Source organism: Protopterus annectens, chromosome 6.part0 (assembly GCF_019279795.1).
Source record: "Protopterus annectens isolate FY-2018-M chromosome 6.part0, PAN1.0, whole genome shotgun sequence".
Classification (NCBI taxonomy): Eukaryota; Metazoa; Chordata; order Ceratodontiformes; family Protopteridae; genus Protopterus; species Protopterus annectens.
In genome coordinates this window covers 560,255,604-560,276,703 of record NC_056737.1, presented here as the reverse complement: position 1 = coordinate 560,276,703, position 21,100 = coordinate 560,255,604, and positions in this window count along the sequence as shown.

Genomic DNA, 21,100 nt, shown 5'->3' with positions numbered 1-21,100 from the left:
ACAGAATTGACATCCATGTTCATTTACACAGTTTCCTGACTACCAACACTGTTGCCAGCCATGAAACCTACTGTTTGCCGCATACCACCGTGCAAATATATAAATTCCATGTAGTCTTTGTGCAGAGCTTACAAGGTGTTTATTGAATCACAGGACTTATTTAGTTGTTATCCTCAGTGATTAGTCAGAAAACTACCCCCCGGATTCATGAAGCTCGGCACAAGGCCGGTGTAAGGCTTGCACTGGCCGTGCAGCATATATATGGAGTAGTAGCGCCATATGCATATTAATGAAGGCATGCAGCCACCACAGCCACGTGCATAGGAAATGTGCGCGAGTGCATGGGGCGTACCGAAGTTGCGGAGGGAGGTGTGTCAATGTTGGCTGTCGATGAGCAACCTAAACTGCTGAATAGTATAGTCTGCCTGCAGTAAAACTCACACCTATCAGTGTCCGTGGAGACTGAAACGTATACAAAGCATGCAAGATAGTCCCTGCAAACAGAAAATGAAGAAGCAAACACAAATGCACGATAGGGAATAACAGATCCCTACCCTTGAACAAATGACAGAAAAACCGCGTGCCCGTGGTCCAACATAGTGTTTATAGCTATACCATGTAAAAGTGAAACATATCATATGCTAGGGCGCCGCCAGGAGGTACGTCCAGCCCAATGGAGAGGGTCACCAGCAGACCCATAATGTGAGGGAGGGTACATAGCTGTGCAGATGTGTCCATAACAAAATACACGAGGAGAAATGTAGATATATGTAGTGACTGTCATGTCCGATTCATATCCCACAAGGGATGTAATAGTCACATACAAAAGGTATGTCTGTATCCCACATAACAAATGTGATAGGGAATAGAATACACATGTAAATGAATCAGGAGCATAGAAACAGCTACAACAATAAGGACACATGTAGGCCGAAAGGAACAGTATGACCTGTACCATCGACTAAGAATACCACCTGTCCCACTTTGCGAGCGACAGTACCGCTGCGGCCAGATGTGTCCTGACACAAGCATGTAAACATGGCAAATGTGCAGAGATTATAGGACATAATTATCCCTCAGACGTCATGTAATAGTGGCATTAAACAGTTGTTCTCCACACGTATATTACATAAATGTCATATTTAAAAGAATAAGCCACTGAAATGCTACAAGACTAAAGCTTAGATATAGGCAAGAGTTGTAAGTTCTATCTGCCGAACTGACCGTGGGTATGTGTCGGCGTGGAAAATGTGTTGTGTCCACCGTAAATGTTACATTGTGGCCAATTGAAAAGGTGGAAACAGTACCGTAGACTGTGGGGAGGCATTGTCCACAACAGTTGGATATGTGGAAGGAATAGCATGGACATCGGAAAAGGTGCCATCCCCCCAATGAGTACAACAGGTCTGCAAATCCTGGGAGTCATCAGTAGAAGCCAAACTAGTATGTGACACAGCCGAACGGGTAGTACCCGGGTATACCAACTAAGTAACGAAAGTGAAGTATGGGCATGTACCTATGTGTGTGAGGTACAGCACGTGGGAAGCAAACATGGCAGGGTAGTCCACACAACCATAAAGGTACCCGACACCTGTAGGGCAGTCAATGTGCTACTCTGGCCGTGTCATGGCCCAACAACAAAAGTAGTGAGCTATCGGATGTGAGTAATTTGCATGTGAGGGGTGGATGGGTAATGGTAAAACCCGCAAAGGCGATACTGTGTCGTATGCAGAAAAAGTGAACCAGAGGTATAGGAGGGTGCAGCGGGTGAAGTGGACATAAACACAAACACATGGAGAAACAGCTGCAAGACAAGCAGACAGGCCATAGTGTAGAACACAATCCCACAAACATATGTATCATGTAAATGTGCGATCAAAATGTATAGATATGTCACCATCACATACCCACAGGTTGGTCCTGATGGAACTGGCCATAACAAATGCAACACACCTGGCTGCATAATGGGCTACCCAGCATACCCTCCACATCACACAACCCAGCCCCATAACAGAACGTCCACCAAATCCACCCGTACATGGCCCACTGTTCCATTGCAGACACAGCTACACATACCGACCCCTACGCATATGTAGTAGGTATTGTCACCCTAGGCAGTGTCAGGATAGCAAACCATGTATTCCCTGCATGTTAAACCCCCTGCACATTATCATAAAGCCAAAATACATTTCGATATCGTTTCTGTGTGGAATGGTCCAATTTCTGGAATATCCCTTACGGGATAAGTAACCTGTGTAAATAGTAGAATGGGTATGACGACAAGATGTCCAATCCTGTACATATCTGGACACAAGTCAGAACATGAAGTACAGGTCCAAGACACTGTCCAGACCTGAGTGGTCATGCATAACCCAGTACCCAGGATAAAACACCTTCCCGTGACGCACGTGTCCCCACACAAATATGCGGCAGAATATATCGCACACTCGCATAGTGGCAAACAGCAGAAGGGTGAGGAAGACACCTGACATTAACAGGAGAACCCTGAGAAAGTGCGAGGGATACCTAGTGTGTGCCAGCGTGACCGACCATACCTGACAACCCGTGTGAGTTAGATATCTGGACTGAGCCGTGACTACAAGTGAGACAAAGGTACAACAGCAGGTACAATATGCAAAGAGAGCTGGTAGAAGTTATTCATGTATGTGCAGTCTGAGTACCCGGGAAGTCCACTGGGCGCAGAAGTGCCCAGTAACAGCAGATGCCCGGGTAGAAAAGCTCCACAAGCAATACAAGGAAATAAAGGCTACATAATGTTAAAGGTAAAATACAAGAGTAAAAGGCATACAGTCAGGAAATACACATGCATAACATGTGCATAATAAGAGTTTGTAGTGGTAATACAGAAATGTACAACAATGACATACTGGGAGTCAAGTGAGTGTCAGCTAAGTCTGGTTAAGCTGGAGGGTAGAGAGGAGCAGGAGTATGGAGAGCTCAGAGGAGTGAGATCCGTAGAATGTATAACAGGTGCAAGCAGGAATATATCCATGTGGATGGATAAACATAGATATATCATAGAATGACAGTTTGCACAATGGCATTAATGTCCGGAGTATGAAGTCTGAAACTCAACTGTCTGCCAGCACGTCCCGACATCTGTCCCTAATGCCGAGCTACTGCTGTGCCAGAACACAACAGCGTATTACAGAGGTTCGTACCATATCACTCAACTGTCCAGATATTCGCAGAATGACCAGAGTGTTGGCTCATAGTGTTGTGTGCCTCCGAAAACCTGCGTCTATCCAGTAAATAGGTGTGGATTGACATCACGAAATAATGAGCATTAAGTATAGCACTCCACATCCCGCAGAAGAGTCATGACAATGCAAAACCTAGTATTCTATCAACGTTATAAGCTTGTAAGGAAACTAGTTAAAATGTGTCCCTCTTACTCTCCCCATCATGTAGGGTTTGCGCAGATTTTTTGCTCAAAGAAGTCGAGAGGTATGGTCCGTACATATGTACAGCAACAAGCCATGACATTTGTGTAATGACCTGTAGTCACAACATGTCTAAGAAAATAATCCCCATATGAATGAATACAGGTAATAGTCAAATGTGAATGGGAACCCCCCCCCCCTCACCGTGGAGTATGGACCATAACAACCCCACCCATAATATGTACAGCCAACAGAATAAGCTCCTGATAGGTACCCAAACACATGTGTCTATAAATACAGGTAAAATGTTCATAATAGGGAGATGCTCCCTGTCCACATGCTTCATCTGACATTTGAACTCGGCCAGGAAAGTTCCGTTCACCAGGCGGACAAGCCCATACCCAGATCACTACATGAACACCCTGACAATCAGAAATGTGTATGTGATACGACTATATGCCCTGGTGTTCTGCATATCCTCGGAGTGATTAACAATGCAGCTGGTGTCCACAGCAGTAGGCAATACGGAATGTGTAATATGTAGTACCGCGTTTCCCACAGCAGGGGAATGGATGCCTGTGTTGTAAGTGAAGCGGAGAGGCATATGTTGATGTAGCTAAGTACTATGGGTATGCATATCAATGAGGCAGAACAGCAACAGAATACTGTTTCTGGCATCCGTCCAACGTGAATGCAGTCCAGGTTGACCTACGACCACTGCAGATATCCCTGTAAAGTGTAATGAATGCGTTCGTGCTGTACACACAGTTAAATACGTAAAGGTGAACCGTGTGTTTCACACCAGTCCGTAAACCAGACTACAGATAAGTAAGTGTTACGGTCAGACGTATGAAAGGCCGCACAAGCACACATTTATTAAAACAGATGTAACCCACAACATGTAAATGCAAGTGCGCCTGTGCGTGTGTGATCCGCTCACAGCATAGTAAATGAATGCTGTTTCCCCCACATTAGATATACATGGCTCAAACCTGTTAACCCCGTAAAGTATGAAACCGGACAAAGTCATGCAAACTACTGGTACAAATAGGGACAAACCCCAGATATGTGCCAGAACAAACATAGAAAGTGGATAGAATAATGGGTGTGTCAGTAGCATGGATTCTCTGAAGGGTATGCAGTCATAACCTGAACTGCTTGCCAGTATTTCCCAACGTAAGTCTTTAATGAAATGCCACTACATTGCCAGATAGACATAAGTTTATGAAAAACACACCGAAGATAAAGAGGCAACCAGCTGTACATTCTGCGACAATCTGTACAGTGGAAAGGTATGGTATGGATATAGATATATGTGTATACACATAATCCACAGACGTAAACCAAAGCAAATTATGAAATGAGGACTGTACATGTATATATGTATACACAACAAACATATGTCCTGTAGATATGACATATGTACATAAATAGGCCACAGCATAGCTAATATGGGTAGACAAACAGACATGCACGAAAGGTGAATAAACCGCTGCCTTCCAAACCATTGGCCAGAAAGTGACAGTCCAGCAAGTTCTACACTTTAAACATGCATATAGGTGTCCATTGCAGGACCCCAAAAATTGATCCATACATAGTGTCAACCGTCATTGACGCAAAATAAGTGACCTCAGCAAATACGATATAGCTGTACATGTAACAGTAGCAGGTGCAAGGGTAATGACACATGTGTCGATAGAATGTATGACGTACGAACTGATATCCGGAGAGTGAGGAGTGCATATAAGTGTCTCCACACTTTAGTACCGCTCACATTAAACATGTGTAATGGGTACTGTGGAGGGGTGTCAGGTATGGGAATCATGGGTATGCAGAAATGGGCTTAGGTGTTGTTTGGCAGAGATTTATTAGGCCCGCCCCATGGGAGTGATGTGGGTATAACACACGCCTATATTCTCAATAATGGGGCACACCATCCACTGGATATTGCGTAAACCATTGTAGGAATATATAGGGCCCTATATCAGTGTCATGTAGGTGATTATCATGGATGGACATGCATACGACCAAGATGGTAACCATAACTGGCAAACTGTCAGAATAAGACAGCTGCACTAAGGCATAGTACATGAAATACAAATAGGGACTATATTAGATATACCCCAGACAAAGTCAGAATGTTGATAGAATACTGGCGTAGCCAGGAATATGAATGTTATGAGTGTTACTAATCATGACATAGAAATGTCAGTCACTATTATCTAACCGCACAGTTCGTAATGCCTTGCCAGTAATTTACCAGAAAGGCACATTACTATGACAAATGTAACAAGAGCAAAGGTCAAATATCAGGGCGTTTACCCATAATGTGTACAGGTTAGGAGTATGAAGGTAACCTTTCCAAAATACATGTACAGAACTAGTGATACTAGGTGGACAGGTGAGAAGAAAGACATCAGGACAAATGACAAACATGTACAAGTCATACGCATGTACTCCGACAAATGTAAATGACAACGTATGCCCTGTGAAAGTCAATGTGGAAGGTTAATAGACTCAAAAGAAATGTGTCCCTCAGGGTGTCATGCAGTGTCACCATCACAATGTCCAGTCCCCCATACTCGTACGTGAGCTCTGCCACTGACGGAAAGCGCAAATACCGGCGTACACATACGGTACATGATAGACTAATTAGTGTGGATAAGCACCTGTTGGCCTGTGTGAGGAATACAACCCTCTGGGTGGGTGTGTCCTGCAATATAAATGTAATGGCATGTGGCCTGTGATGCTGCCATACAGTGTGTGTATTGGTGTCAGAAAGTTGATATCTTGTATCAGACACATACTCCGCAACTGTACAGATTTACGCAGAATGTGCAGAGTTCTGCCTCATATGTTTGGTGAGTTCCACATAAAATCAGTACCATTCTGGCAAATTCCTGATAACTGAAGTCATGAAATAATGACAAACATGTGAGTTTAAGACACCAAATCCATCAGAAAAGTCATACTAATGCAAAACCTATTATTGTGTCAACTATCTACGTTTGTAAGAGCAATATGTAGATACTGCCCCTATGCGTCCCACTATCAGTTAAGGCTTTGTCCAGATGTTTGCTCTAGGAGGTGGAGTGGTATGATCAGAAACAGATACATGTGTGAGGAAACAGCATTATTGACTGCAAGATAACGCAGAAGGTATGAAAAGCGCTGCAGTAGGACGTTCAGTACTGTCTGCAGGTATGTGCTGACATGTCAAATGACACAGCAGTCTACATGAAGTACCTATAGGGCTGTCACCTTTACAAATGATGATAGTGGGACATACCCACAGCCATGCACACAGCACAAATAGACATGCACACAGCAAAACTAGGCCATGATACATGAAGCCTCCAGCGTGTACGAGTAGAGTGAGAGTACAGCAAGGATAGATGTCTGCCAAGCTATACAGCAAATGCCTGTAAGGGTGGGTAACACCGCCTGTAACACGAACGTTGCATGGACAATGTTGGGATTTGCAACATACCCCATTGGTATGTGAAAGCTATGCAAATATGCGATACATGAAACAGTCAGCTGTCCATGCAAGAGCAGAGTTATGGGCAGAAAATATATATATATATATATATATATATAGAGAGAGAGAGAGAGATACAGACATACACACACAGACACACACACACACAAGTGGCAGGGTTGTGAGCAGAACACGAACGTAACCACTGTACCACACAACAGCATTATGCAGTGATAGAATGTGCAACTGTGAGTAGTAGATCACGGAAATCACACGGGCATACGTCTAGCCTGTAGACAGCGGCATCAAAGGCAAAGACGCCGCACAGATGTTATGGTGAGTGAATACTGTAAAAGCAATGTACTGTTGTCATGCAGCTGGAAACACACACACACACACACACACACACTTGGCAGGGCTGGGAATCGAACTTACACCTAACTACCCTATCACACTACAGCATGACTTATTTACAGAATGCGCTACCGAGATTACTAAACACAGCAGACCCACAGGCATTCTTCTAGGTGCGTGTCAACATCCGCAAAGGCAAAGATGTCAGCAGGATATATCTGTGGTGTGAAGCGTCTAAAAGCATAACCTGGGTCCCCAGGTGGACGGGTGCATGTGCACACACACACACACACACACACACACACACACACACACACACACACACACACACACACACACACACACACTTGGCAGGGCTGGGAATCGAACTTACACCTAACTACCCTATCACACAACAGCATGACGCATTTACAGAATGTGCTACCAAGATTACTAAACACAGCAGTCCCACAGGCATTCTTCTAGGCGCGTGACAACATCCGCAAATGCCAGGATGCCGGCAGGGATTGTATAGAGAGTGTACAATCAGACATAGTACTGTCCCACGGTAGACGTATACAACCACACGGCAGTGGTGTACTCGGGGCAACTATACATGTATGGAGCACTACAACAACAATACATAGACACAGAACGCACCGCAGACAGTACACCCTTCCAGATAGTCACCCAGTGTGTACTCGGTAGGCATCCATCCTGATGTTGAAGATGGAAATCCGTTGCCTGGATGACCACCATGGCAATACAGGATGTCAACGGCCATGCCCATGCACAGAGGGACATCACCAACACAAGGTGTCACTGGCCATGGCCGCACACCTGGTAATATACGTCAGTTCGGACTGTACTGTGTGTTGATCTACACAACGGCGTACTAGGCATGCTCACACACCTAGCTGGTGCAAAGGGCCGTCTTGCATGCAGATGGAGTGTAAACACGTAAGGTCTCAGTTTGGACTGTACCGTGTGTCCATCTACACAGCTGCATACATGGACTGTACTGTGTGTCCATCTACACAACAGCATACTGGGCATGCTCACACACTTAGCTGTTGCAAAGGGCTGTCTTGCATGCAGATGGAGTGTAAACACGGAAGGTCTCAGATTGGACTGTACCGTGTGTCCATCTACACAACTGCGTACATGGACTGTACTGTGTGTCCATCTACACAACAGCATACTGGGCATGCTCACACACTTAGCTGTTGCAAAGGCCTGTCATGCATGCAGATGGAGTGTACACACAGAAGGGCAGAGTACAGAAGGGCACAGTAAGGTATAACTGTCCTCACACACAGGGCGGTCACACATGCAGTGACCTGTACACACACAGCTGCCATCACAGCTGTCACAGGTGCAGGTCACACACGTACACACTGTAGCTGTCAAGTCATCACCATGTCATCGATGCAGCACTACACAGCCTTACAGTACCATAACACCATGTGACACATGACCACTGGGCTGTACAGAGGTGTACACCAGCTGTGCAGAGTACACATGTACCAACAGGGATCCAACAGGTGTTATGCATTGCAATGATACCAGTATACATGAACAGGTCAGCTCAAGACATACCACGGCCCTTACACAGCTGTGACACATGACTGTTGCTGTACACCAATGAACACACGTCTGGATATGTCATACATGTGATTGCGTGGATGTGTGCATGGACTGCACACACAACACATACATACATAGCCTTTGATGTAACTCGTGCATAACAGTGGCCTAATCAATGCTACACACGCAAATGGAAGGTGGGTCCATGTCTGTTGAATGCTCACACTACAGGGGGTAGCAATGTTGACCGGGACGCATACCCTTGTACTGGTTGCCTGTGACACCCATGATATCATACCACAGTCCATGTGTTATGTATGTCAACACACATGTCCAACAATAACAATGCATACAAACATGGCAACAGGAGACACATGTGACATCTGTACTGTGCATGCAGCAACCATGCATGTGCAGTGGCCGATGTCCGTAACATAGTTGCACCTAACTACAACATGCAGTCGCAATGCAGACCCATCATTGACACCTGCATACGGTGACATGCAAACAGCACGTATGGAGGGATGTGTGTACATAAAGTGGTGAACCACCTGTGTAGATGTATGTGTGCAGGGGGTGGCTCACAGTTGTGTCACACACCATCCTATCATGCCATGTGCAAACAGAACGCTATGTCGCTGTTACGTGACGGTGCTGACATAATGCATACACAGCAGTCAGGTGTTACCAACTATATGTCACATGGCACCTGTAACACCTACAACGTCCCATGTGCATATAGCAGCACATTTGCCAGATATAGCATTGGTACACATAATGCAATCAATGCCGCTGCATGTCTATCAAACATGTCATCATATGGCAGGTGTATCATTCCCAGCACTGCCATGTGTGTCCGAATGTGTGACCAGAGATGCCACATATCATGGGGAATATGTCCCAGTTGTTACACATCCCTGTACACCGTTGTAGAGATCTGTACATACGTCAGTGTGGGAAGCATGACGTCGGCCGGTGTGGTGCATCACACATGTCGGCTGTCCGTATACACATGTGTGGTCACCAAAGTGTGTGTGTGTCTGTATGTATGTCTGGTGCTTGGTGTGAGGGTGTATGCTAATATACAGTGAGAAATGATCACTAACCCCACGTGGTGACTAGCCCGTAATGGTGATGCAGTGCACTACCCTGTTGATGCCATAGGTCCCAGCCATAGTGGCTACCTGTGCATGTCCCTTCTCTGTGACACGTTGTGTGGGTGCATAGTACTATGAGGGTGATGACCACATAGGCAAGGGTCCCCACCTGAACACTATGGGGTGTGTGTTATAGTGGTGTACACCCCGTGAATGTGGCCATGTTCCCATAATGTTACAGGGTCCTACTGCTGCACAGTGTGGCCTCCAGCTACCAAGTGACACCTCACATCATCATTGGCCAGACCGCTGTGTACAACCCCTACACCATGTCACCATACCTGTAATGTGTCCTGCTATGCATGTCACGTCTCTGTCCAGTGTAGCCTGTGGCACTGACCACATGCGTCAGGTGCAGTATATGTGCGGACATCTGTGTCATGTTGGTGTTTCCAACAGTCAGGTTGAGGGTACATGTAGCATGCTGATATTGCCAGACGTGCCTGTGAGTAATCCACAGTTACACGTGGGGGACTGCAAACACTGCTACCTGTAGGCACATGCAAGTAAACCATAGGAGGGAACCAGGGTATCACAACCAACATGGTGCTACAGATGTAACCGAGACACATACCGTGAACACATCACAATGCATGCTGCTCCTGCACTACATGGTATGACCGGTGCATGTCGACAGTACACAACCTAAGTCACATACACATCTCTCAGTATTCACACACAACCACTGCAACATACACATCCCTCACTATGCATACACAGGTAATATTACATACACCTCTCACTATTCTGTTCACCCTGTGCATCAGAATATTTGTGCATAATCCTGCACCGATGGTGTGGATGACAAGGATGTGGCACAGGCTTCATCATATGCACAGGGTGATATGTGTGCCAGGGGCATAGGCTGCAGCAGTGGATAACATCATGTGTGTGTGTAAGGGCCGGTGAGTTGATTGGACATGTCTGTTCAGAATGCATGTGGATGTTGTGGAGCCCTACTGTTGTGTTTGCTGTGTGCATGTATGTGTGTACACAGTTCTGCCATTTGTGAGGCCTACATGGGGTATAATTGGCAGCTCCAGATTGTACAGACCAGGTTGTACAGCTCACTGTGTCCGTCCACGGCCACGTGACCTGTGCCTGCCTGGGGTTGCACGGGCACTACCAGGTGGAGGTACAGAGTGGCTACTGTCCGACGACACATGTCCGCTGGAACCGTGTCCCTGCTGAGAACTTCCAGGGCCACGTCCACATGGCCTGCTGTGTCCTGGTGTAGACAGCGCAGCACCAGCTGCACTGCTACTGCTACTGGCACTATGGGAGCGGGCATGTGAGGTGGCACGCTCACGTCGAGCTACACTAGGTGGTGTTGCTGGCCTACGTTCACGTGGCCTACTCCTCACTCCTACCAGATGTTCCAGCACAGACAGCTCCTGCTCACGGATTGCCATGTCTCGGTCAAGGATTCCTACCATTTCACCCAATCACCTATCCAGAACATCAGCAATCTGCTGTTGAGCATTTGCCAATGCCTGGATGTTGTCATTTAGGGTATGGATATCAGCCCTCTGCAGCCTCTGCCCTTCTCTGTTCTGCAGTTCAGCACGTGCCTGTGCCGCCATTACTGTCTGGAACATGCGTCTGGTGATACCAGCTGCTGTGCTCTGTCCTGCAGGTGCATGTCTGCCAGAGGTCCTCCTATGAGCAGCACCGGCCACATGCCTGTGTGTCACATCTACAGTCATTACACTGACACCATGTCCGCTGGAACCGTGTCCCCGCTGAGAGCTTCCAGGGCCACGTCCACATGGCCTGCTGTGTCCTGGTGTTGACAGCGCAGCACCAGCTGCACTGCTACTGCTACTGGCACTATGGGAGCGGGCATGTGAGGTGGCATGCTCACGTCGACTTACACTAGGTGGTGTTGCTGGCCTACATCCACGTGGCCTACTCCTCACTCCTACCAGATGTTCCAGCACAGACAGCTCCCGCTCGCGGATTGCCATGCCTCGGTCAAGGATTCCGACCATTTCACCCAATCGCCTATCCAGAACATCAGCAATCTGCTGTTGAGCACACTACAGCAAGCAGGTGTCATATCAGTAGCCATGCAATTCACACAATCATGGTAGTATGCATGCATCCCCGTGATACACCATGTGGCCCAGAACAGGATAACAGTACACATGGCTGACGTGACCTAGACATGTAATCTGCTGACATGTGCATTAATATGCATACATGTCTGACACAATGGTGTCCTGACACATGGACAGCATCATAATGGGCTTCACATTGCAGTGTTGTGTGTATGCCCTACAGATAGAATGCATGTTTAGCAAATGTGCATGAGCATGGGAGGGTAGTGTGAGCCGTCTACATTGCTATACAGTGTGAAGTACAGACACTGTGCCATTGCATGGCATCATGAGGCATCTATGTTGCTGTAGAATGCATAATATGTACACATTGCATAGCCATAACTGCAACACAGTCGTGATGTTCAACAGATCGTATATGGTAGACTTCAGTGACACCTCCAGTAGCTGTGCACAGGCTTTTAGGTTGTCCAGTGTACCACATCAACTGTATAATCAGTCAACTAAGGCTATAATTGGACCATGTGTGGACAATGTGCAACAGGGTGTATACACATCCCATGTACTGTGTGGCTACATGTCTCTGGCCATCCCCATGGCCATGTGTGCACATGTGTTGGCCAATTGTGTGTGATGGCCATCTATCTCACATGTCTGTGTTGTCCCATATGACATACACCCATAGATGTCAGATATGTCACAATCCACAGGGCTATGCAGACAACGGGTTGTCTGTTTGGTATGTGGGGTATAGGTCATGCGATAGTGTGACAATATTGCAGACAGAACACTACGTGTCTGAGACATGTCAGGTGGCACATCACAATGTGTGCACCCAATGCAGGGGCATATGACACAATGGTGACACCTGTGGGCTGCCCATATCACAGCTCACTGTGTGGTACTGTGTGCGTATCACACATGTTGTTCCAATGCATACTATATATGCCTCCATTGTAGAACATCTCCACCATTGTATGCACTGCTGACCACACATGTCGCAATGACAAGTACTGTGGTTTCAAGTCGGTGTATCATTTCATTTGTATATATTGCACATGGGTGGCCTGTGTGAATGATGGGTGATGCGACCTGCATATCGTGACTGGAACAAACATCAGGTGTGCAAGTGTTAACTGGCCACATGGCAAATAGATCTACACTGTAACTTGCCTGATATTGATGACAGTCTCACCTGCAACAGACTCATGCCTGTGCGGCATGCCAGAGGTACCTGTATAGGGGTGACACACCAGTATGAACATTATCCATGACTGTATGACAGCCACAGGTTGCACTGTGCATGTGAACACATTCACCTGTGTAATAACATATAGTATGCACATGTGCGCATACACAGCGTAGCATACTGTAATATGCAACATGTGTGTCCACATACCTGGCATATGTTGTTACTTTACATAATGTACAGTGACACATGCAACTACATGAGATATAATAGCCATATGTGCAGTACTGACTTACCAGGCAACTCCAGGCTCATTGGTTGGGAGACACCCACCTCCACGATGGCAGCTAGTGTTTGCGGATGCTGTTCCCTGGGTGTCCCCAGACTGGCCAGTAGCTCCTCGGTGTGTGTGAGTGGGGGCTGGGTTGGTGGCCCACCACCTGTTCCACCTTGTTCCCTGGTGATTGCAGTGGCACGCTGTTTTGCATGTCATATCAAGTCCATGCAGTGTCTGCGCACCTGCTGGTAGGTGTGGTTATGGCCACCCACATCATTCACCCTCCTGTGTAGATCCTGCCACAGGTCATCCCGCTGCTGGGCATGCTGTGGCACATGGCTGAACAGCAAGTCATAGTTGTCATGGAGCAGTGGGATGAGGACATCAACCTCCTGGCGGCTGTATGCTGGGAGGTGTGTACGGGGCATTATCTGTAAGACATAATGATGGTGACAGGTCACAGTTTCAGAGATGTACAGAGATACTGCTGCACATACATTTCTATGACATCTACTACATCTGCACAGTTATCTTTGCAAAGCATCATGACACTGACACGACTGACATGCTTGTGTCACACACATGTCACACACATTATGCAATGGATATCATCACCATATATGTGTGTCTCCTCATTACAATGTTCATACTCCATGTAAATGCTGTCTTGCTGTAGGCATGTCTATTTGCCTGCACTTGTGTTCTTACCTATCTGCACATGCCTGGATGTGTCCACAGCAATGCTGTTGACCTGGATGCTGTGTATATGTCACATATCAACACAGACACAGCCATAATGGACTTGAGCAGTGACAATGCACACATACGCATGGACACCTGTACATGCATGTGTTTTGCCATATACATCTACACAGCACTGTACAACTGTTCAACATCCTGCCACGGATCGCCTGTATTGCACATGTGATAGACATGGGACAATGGCTAGTCAGACGACATTTGCAGGGATGGTTATCAACCATAGCATGCACGGGCATGGTTTCCAAGCTGTAACAGACAGACATTATGCCACCGCAAGGTGCATCAGTGCCACATTACTGATCCAGTCAGTTGATAGTACATCTACCATGCGGCCATCACACCATGTATGACTGGGATGACATGTGCAGCTTTGATGGACAGGGTTGCATGGTATGGCGGGAGTATGTCACATATATGGCACAGGGATCTGTCCAGCCTGTAGCAATCCTAGTATTAGGATGGTGGCTGTCCATGACATATGTCTTATAGATCAGGATATGGACATGTAGCATGTCCATCATCATGGTGTAGCAAATGTCTTTCTGCAAGGTAGACAGCATGCTGCATAGTGGAGGTGAGGATTGTGAAGGCTGGTATCACACATCCATTCATAGCCATTACCCCTTGAAGGTGGTATGTGATCCAATATTGCTCACCACAGTGCTGTATATGCCTGTCCAGTGATCTCCGTGCTCATGGATAGCACCCTGACATGACATGGGTACCTCATATGACTACCTAAGGGTCCTGGAGACGTCAGCAAGTCGGGGGGGTGCACTGCACAGCACCATCCCTTACACAGTGTCCATAATGTTGACCACAGCCTAGGTAGTAGTTTATGGGTACAGGGATGTTCACCTAGCGGTGACAATGCTGGTATCATCCATCAGACTGTGCACATATGTCACACACCTCACCCACACAGCCCATTCTGTATGTTGTTCACAACACTGACACAGCTATACTGATAGGTCATGGCCATTCACAGCCTTACATACACAGATGCCTAACATTTGTCTGTGTGGTATGGGCTACAATGAAGGTGGGGTACAACACATTAACCCTGTTCTACTGTAGCTGGCACTGGTGTGATGTGCACATGTCACTCTTGCACCTTTTGTAGTTGTGAGTCTGTCAACAGGCCACTGGTGGAACGCTCCTGTGACATACAAAGGTATTTGTAATCAAACATCCGTGCTGTCTTGTACATCTGTAGTGCTAACATCTACAGTGATAATGGTCCATGGACATGCACACCCTACTCAGCAGGGTTATAGTGCGGTGCCACCCAAAATGACTGTCATCACCACTTGTGGGTTGATATTATCCAACACCCTATCTGTATTGTATGGTCATGCTAGGCACTTGTTCAGAACTTGTGAGCATGTCATGAGCTACTGATTACTATAGCACCCATTCCACACCATTTCCCACAGGTGCACTGGCTGTCCTACACTTCCCAGCTTGCTTATGGTACAACAGCTGTTGTACACATACGCACATATCCTGTGGGACATGGTTGTATATACAGGCATGCCCAACTGTCACGTACCAGTGCTACTGCCTCTCAATATGAGGGATATGTCGTACATGTGGCAATAGAGCAATTGTCTCATGTACACATTCAATGCTCACCTCCCAACATACGACACTACAGCCTGTGGGGGATGCACTTCTGCAGCCGTGCTGGTGGCATAGCTCTCAAGTGTACCTCATTACGAGGAACGTACCTCATTTGGGGTCTTAAAAGGTGCATGTTCCTCAAGGTTCCACATTGAAAGGGTCTGTCACACATTCATTGTTGGAAATTGTTTACCTGCTAGCCATGGCTAAATAGATGGGAATCATATTAATTCATTAGAATATCTTTTTTATACGTAAAACCAACCTATTTTAGCCATCATATGCCCTTCCTAGTTGAAGCTGTTAGTAAGCCAGTTGTAAGTGTTCCACGTTTTGCCCATTTGTCACACATTATGAGGGCTAATGTTCCTCATTTTGGGGACAGGAGGTTGACAGCTATGACTGGGGGTAATGCTGTCACCAATCCTGACTGCACCTGACAGTCATTTGGGGATGTGTAACATTCGCAACACACCCCACCCATCACATAGTCTCACATGATCTACACCACTGGCCACACCTATGAGGACAACTTGTGCAGTACGTCTCCATACTCAGTGTAGGCACCAGAGGTAGCCCCCATCATGGAATACAACATCACCAACTTATAGCCCACAGACTCTTGTGTGCCCATCCCATACAGCCAATAGGGAGTTATAACATTCACAACACACCAGTCATAGGTGACTCTGTAGGGAGACACACTGCAGTTCCACACAGCAGGCTACACAAGGTGATAGTTGCTTACATCTTGCTGTCGGGTAACTGCTTCTGCAACATAACCTATGCACCCATGCCACACCTCACCAGGTACGATGTGACTGTCATTCTCCATGTTAGTGTGACTGCCCTGTGATGCCACTTCACAGACTACGTGTGCAGGGACATGCGATAGCTCACCAGTCTTATAGCCCTGAGGGTGTGGGCCAAGCCCTGGGGAGCATTTTGCATTTGTCCAGACATGATAACACTGTGCAACGACCGACTGTGTCACTTCAACAGTTGCCTATGCTCCTATTGTCATTCCACAGGCATCTGGTATCTGTCCGCTTTGACTGACCTGGTCAAACACAATGCTGTGGCACAGATGACTTGCACCTGTCAGCCCTGGGAGTACAGCTCACATGTAAGGCTCTTGCTGCTTCTATACTGCCTGTCTTGCACAGTTTCCAATAACTGTCACTGGCAGAACGGGAACTGGCAAACACGACATGGGGTCATGTGACACAATGCTTGCATCTTCCTCTGTGACGCACGCAGGCAAGGCACACCTTATAATGCACCACTCAAACATCTCTGCAGTGACTGGGACCTGCCTCTAGGCTCTACAGAGCACACCTGCAATGACAGGTTATAGACAGACCATACCTTTCAGGCACATACCTGGACCGGCACACCCACAGCTGAGGGGTTCCCATATCCCACTATGTTGTGCACACATCCTGGCTAGTTACTTAGCATAATGCATAAGAGGTGCTCCACATGCAACTAACTGTGTCCGGGACCGCTATACACATTGTAACAAGCTACAGAGTCAACATCATACCCTACGGTTAACATACCTTCTTTGTTGGTATATTGGACAGTGGGCCTCAGACAGCTACTACTGATGTTTGACTGACACTACCCCACACTTAACTGGGATAGCCACTCATGTACCGACACATCCAGAAGTCATAACCTCCGCTCTGCTGGATCAACCCATACACACCACCTCCAAGACCTACATTAACCTTGGCATGAACACTACCACCATGTGACTGGTGTTACACACCTGAGGTTATCCCCTCATTGGTGGATTCTGAACATATGCTAATCAACCTTGTTAGCCACATCCCGGCACCACACCCATCAGAGCATACACAGTACATGAGTACTACAACACTTACTACAGACGTCTGCTGACAGCGGTTGTTAACGTCATGACACCCGTGCAGATGGACAATGCACATACAAATGCTGACACATACCCCAGTGCACTTCATTAGCATGTACACAACTGCATGGATCATGCTATTCCATACAGAGCCATGATGGTACACACCAGATACAGACGCCACTCTGGTGGTCATGTTCCATGGACATATGATGTACAACAACAGGTGTAGGCTGTTGCACAGTGGTGTACATTCCCATGTGTGGGGTGGCTCACTGGTCAGCCATGGTAGGGCCACAGGGTCCCTCATCACATACTCCAAGACTAGCTACGTAAACATGACTGCGACACATTCCGGGGTGTACCACCAGGCATTATGGTGGTATGTCAGTAGTCGATGGCAACACCCACATCTGCTGTCACATACAACAGTCACTCAGGAACATTACAGACACAGGTGATGTTGGCAACATGCTGGATGATGGATTCAATGCTAACATTACACCCTCTCACTCACTACAGGGCCACAATCCATACAGGAACATTGTGGTGTCCCTGTGGTCACACCTACACAGTACTGACCTGCACTCTATATGTCCTGGGACACTGGCCCCATGTCACCTTCCAACGTCCCAGGCTGTGATGTCCACCAACCTCGGAATGACATGTCTCCCCACTAGGCCACCATATTCAGTAATAGCCTTGTTTCAGACATTGTAGCCCCTGAATGGCACACAGCAGCATTTATCACACTACACACAGGTGGCACCACAATGCACGAGTGGGACTATAGTCCTACACACCTGACTGGACTGTTCTGCATGGCTATGGGGCACATCATCAAGGACGTCATTCACAGAGACATTGTTGGGCTCCCGTCCTTTGCTGCCACCCGGATTGGGCTTGTTAGGGCCAGAGCATGGCCCCTATACATGGTGGACTCCTTTCATACAGTTACCAGGGCAGTTGCTGATGGTACAGGAGTCCACACATCCTACATTGTCCTCTCATTGCCTTTCAGCACCATTCTCCATTCTGGTATTGACAACATACACATCTGCCTGCACATCGTACCCTATGTCTCAGGATGTTATGCAATGTGGCTCATGGACAGGACACACACAGTGAGGCCAGCATACCATAGTACCTACTGCATGTCAGGTACATTTGGCATACCACAGTCCTCAGTCATAGGGCCCCTCATGTTCAGTATATGCTTCCCTGCGATACAGGCTAGCACAGGGGACTTTCCCTACCTAGCTTTCAAACACCTGCATACAAAGTGCCATGATTGCTCCACCAGCTGATACTGACTCCATCCATACGGGTGTCGCTGTGACAGATACATGATATGACTATCATGGCATCAAGCGGCATGACACAAGGTGCATGAACATCACCTTTGCATTACACCATTCACCCACTGACTATCACATGGGTGGTAGTCCCCTACATACATATCACATTGTACATGTTTGCAGTACACACATATATCGCACCCACTCCTGTGGTTACCGTATTGCCACTGTGGCGTGGATATCCTTCTACGTGGCCACACCTATCTGTACTGGGTGTGTAGCTGGTACATAGGCACCCATTGTACCTCTGAACTCAAGACATCTACACACATTCAAGGGTACACCACCCCATTTAGGGTGTACCTTACACAACAGCTACATCTTTACATACCACAACATTAACACGCCATGACGTTTACTGAGCTCCGACAGTTTAAGTATGCGGCTGCACTACGGACACCACATCTGTACACATCTGCATACTACATACTCAGGGGTGACCTCTGCTGATCGGACAGGGCCCATGTCCACAACATTATTAATGGATATACTCCTCATACGGCACATAAGCAAAGCCACTGTGAGCAACATGCTCATGGATATGTGCACACACGCCACAATGAGTGGGATGTGCTTGAGGGTTACATTCCCAAACCGGACACTCACCATGCTTTGGAACATAATTCCTATGTACATCATGCAGGGACACTCAGTAGCACTGTTCATGTGATACCTCCCTTGGTGGTTGGGAGACACATGTAGGCCTGGGATCACTGCAGTGGCTGTACTGTGCAGAGGTGCAGGTGACACATGGCTCTGCTGTTCACAGGACACTACCCTAGAGAGGTGCCACTAGTGTGAACACTGTAGTTGTGCTTACACATGGACTTGCCAGACTGCATAGTACCCCACTATGCACCTGTGAAGCTATTACATGTCCTTTGTGCATGGTTACTTGGTAGCCCTTCCATTTAGATTAGCTATCATGCTATTACAATGTCCCATGCCTCCAAGCCATATGTATCCTGTTATTGTACATGCCAATTGACGATACCTGTGGTATGTATGATATGCCTGTTATGCTGTGTAGAATATCTGTCATATCTACCTACAATACTATACATTATACATATTTCACATAGTATCCCATAATGCAGAGCATACTTGCACAGCGGGACCACCTTAGATATGTCATTAATGTTATATGCCCATACACAAGCGTGCTGTGACAGTATATCAACATATACTATCCCCTGCTATGGCACGTCCTTGTTGGACATACCCTACCACTGATGTCGGGTTGTATGGAATTGTTCTGTTTAATGCCATCAGGTAGCATCCCTTGTGGTGTCTGTGCTGTATACCTTGTGTCCCACTGCTGGACGCACAGTTTCTACAAGCGTTAGTATGCTCAGCAAGACATCACTACATAAATACCTTTCCCCACTTTATGCATTGCGGACACGTTTAATTAATGCAAATCAGGCTATACATACAGTAAAACTAATTAATACAGATCATGCTATACATAACCTTACATATCGGGTGTTCTACATACCTTGTTATCGTTACAGCGTTTCGTTTCTATCTCTCTCACAGTGACACAACTGGTATTCGGTATGAGCATATGGTTTGAATGTCTGCCATGTCATCCTTATATACATCGATACCTGTAACATGTGGATTCATCCCGCCAATTGGTGTTCCTGAGTGACTAATTACTTGCATATCAGCTGTGCAGCTACTCCATTCGCCAATTACGTGGCAACAGTGGGGTATAATTGAATTCACCACTTGGGCGTTGCCTATTTGCCCTACCTTCGGGGAGACGGTCTGTATTGTGTTTTGTATGTGTAATTGCAACTGCTATGCATGGAGACAAGTATACTTTGGATTCATGTCCCCCGTGGATTGTGTGTGACAGGTAGAGTATTTGGTTCAACATGTGGGTGTACCTGTCATCCCAACGTCTGATAATGGAGTATTGCAAACAAAACCTGTAACATGGCTGTTTGTTCCATTATACAACGCCTGCAATTTTGCATGACGCCTT